The 2836-nt window shown below is 49.8% G+C and overlaps 1 pseudogene across 1 annotated transcript; it reads right to left on the reverse strand.

Moving 5' to 3' along the window:
- Window positions 1-2138: 2138 nt before the first annotated feature.
- Window positions 2139-2604, reverse strand: LOC145535423 (ferritin heavy chain pseudogene; annotated as a pseudogene). The gene has a single exon (XR_014075412.1). The product of XR_014075412.1 is annotated as a ferritin heavy chain pseudogene (transcript).
- Between the last annotated feature and the right edge of the window lie 232 nt (window positions 2605-2836).

Genomic DNA, 2836 nt, shown 5'->3' on the forward strand with positions numbered 1-2836 from the left:
GGGTGACACACCCACCAGAAGTTTGCTCACACCTTTTGAGAGATATGCATTGGAAGAGGCTGGGTAAATAAAGAGACTTAGAGTGATGGACACAGTCAAGACATCATGAAGTACATACAGCGGCGCAGACTTCATTCATCTGAATGCTCCTCACTTCTTTCCATCCCTACCCCACATATTCACAGGGCTGTTTGTGGACCCCAAAACTGAACTAGGAAAAGGGGGATTTAGAACATTTACATTCATCTTGCAGAAGAACACAGAAATGATTAAGCTGCCACTGTCTTTAAATATTCCCTGCCAAGTAGTGGCTTGTAATAGGCAGTGGGATGTAACAATCGCAAGTCTCGTTGAGTCTGGCCGGTGAGGAAATCCTTCTTTTCCAGGTAAAATAAGAGGATGTAGGTCAAAGTAGACTTCTCTGCATCATCCCAGGGAGCCCCTCTGAATCACGGAAAAGGGAAAGATGGGATAACAAGGGGGCCCCGGCACCGAAGACTAGGGTCAGCTCTAGAATCCCAATGAAGAGGCCATGACAGCCAGTGGTTCGGTAGATAAATTACAGTACCCCATGCAGAGCAAAAACAGAGTTTCTCTGTCCAGAGGAGCTGAATTTGCAGATAGAACATGTGTGTTTTGCCACCACCTCCCCCACACACACCTTTCATGCCCGAAGGGAAGCCACTCAGGGAGAGATACAGTCTCTGGGCATTTCCAGGTGTTCAGAGCCAACTCAGGTAGTAGTGCTTCTGCCTGTGGAGAGCAGCGAGAGAGCCTGAACTGAGGGATTCAGGTGTGTGGGTGTTGACTGCCTTCCAGTGAGGTGCCCTGCTACCTCTGACGCATTTGGTGGCTGCTTTTGAAGACCTCTTCCCTCTGAGAAGGATTTTGGCTGACATGTGACAGCCATCCCCACCCTAGCCTGGAAGGCACCCCTGTAATTAGAGATGAGACTGCAGTGATCAGGGCTGTTTTCCCGAGGGGATTTCCCTCCCTTCCTGGCCTTCTTACCTGGCTGGATTCCCAGTCTGCCCACCCACTATTCTTAACCTATTGATATACCTGTGAGGTAACAGGAAAAAAAAAAAAGCATGGCATTAGAAGATCTATGTTCATGTCCACATTCCATAACTTCTTATCTGTGTGGCCTCCCTTTTTCTCACTGATAATGCATATCCCTCATCTTTTGTTTTCTTTAAATGTATTTATTTGGCTGTGCTAGGTCTTAGTTGTGACACACAGGATCTTCCATCTTCATTTTGACACTTGGAATCTTTAGTTGTGGCCTGTGGGATCTAGTTCCCTGACCAGGATTGAACCCAGGTCCCCTGAATTGGGAGCACAGAGTCTTAGCCACTGGACGACAGGGAAGTCCCTGTCCTCCTTATTTCTTGAGATTCTTATAAAAATAAAATATAAGAATGTACATAAGAGGACTTGGACCTGCAGAGTGCCATTATTATTATTTTTGTTGATCAGCCCCTTGACTATAGGGAAGACAGCCGGAGGCTTATTACTCATTATCACTGTCACTCAGGGTGAGCTTGTTAATGACAGTCTCTGCCATGCTGCCTTCCACAACCCCAGCTTGCTACCGAGAATCAACAAACATTAAGATGTGTGCATCTTACTGAACTGAAATACATCACATAATGCTGAAGATCTTTTTTTTTTTTTTTTTTTTTGGCCACACCGCTTGTGGGAATTCCCTGACCAGAGATGGAACTCATACCACCTGTCTAGGAAGTGCTAAGTCTCATCCACTGGACCATCAGGGAAGTTCCAATCCCTTCTTTTAATCCCTGCCCATTCCCTTCCCTTCTTCCCCACAGGCAACTACTGTGATGAATTCTGGACCATATTCTATCTTTACCATACATAAGCACCTATAAACACCACCCACCAACCCCTGGAGCCCCAGACCACCCACCTTACCTCACCCTCCTCACATACACATTGTTTATAAGGGGAAGACTGATTTTGTATTTTCCAAGGGCCCATGTAAGACCTCCCTCCCTCTGTGGAGATCCTGAACTGCACATGGATAGGGCATGGTTGGGTGCAGAGTCTCCTGGATACCTGTTTAAAACTTAAAAAATTAGAGATCTGCACACATGAATAAAAGAGAGACCTTTATATTTGCATCAACTAGTAACTTTATTTGAAGAAGTAATAACTTTATCGGAAGAACTGGCAAAACTGCAAGGGCAATACTGCGGTCTGGGTGGCAGGCAGGGTGACCTTGGGAAGTCACCCGTGACTCGGGGGAAAGTCCAGTCCAGGATCAGTCCTCCTTGTCGCCGTTGCCCAGGGTAAGCTTGTCAAATACGTACTCTGCCAGGCCGCTTTCTGGGGACCTCATCTTGCTCACGTTGGTGAGATGGTCTCCTAGCTCTTTGATGAACTCGAGCTGCCGGTCCAGGTGGTGCATCTCCAGGAGGTGACACAGGTGGGCGTCGCTGCTGTAGGTGGCCAGCTGGTGCAGGTCGAGCAGGCTCTGGCTGACGCTCTTCTCCAGATGCAGGACGTCCTGCATGGCTTGGAGGCTGCTCTCCCGCTCTTGGGTCTCGGGCATCCTGATGTTGAGGAAGGAGAAGCGGCTGCCTCACCGGGTCAGCAGGAACATCAGGCTCTCGGCCGCGCGACTGCCTCGCCGGTTCAGCAGGAACATCAGGCTCTCGGCGGCGCGGCTGCCTCGCCGGTTCAGCAGGAACATCAGGCTCTCGGCCGCGCGGCTGCCTCGCCGGTTCAGCAGGAACATCAGGCTGTCGGCGGCGGCGCGGCTGCCTCGCCGGTTCAGCAGGAACATCAGGCTCTCGGCCGCGCGGCTGCCTCG

The sequence above is a fragment of the Giraffa tippelskirchi genome, chromosome X, assembly GCF_054371585.1.
Source record: "Giraffa tippelskirchi isolate mGirTip1 chromosome X, T2T-mGirTip1v1.2.pri, whole genome shotgun sequence".
Classification (NCBI taxonomy): Eukaryota; Metazoa; Chordata; class Mammalia; order Artiodactyla; family Giraffidae; genus Giraffa; species Giraffa tippelskirchi.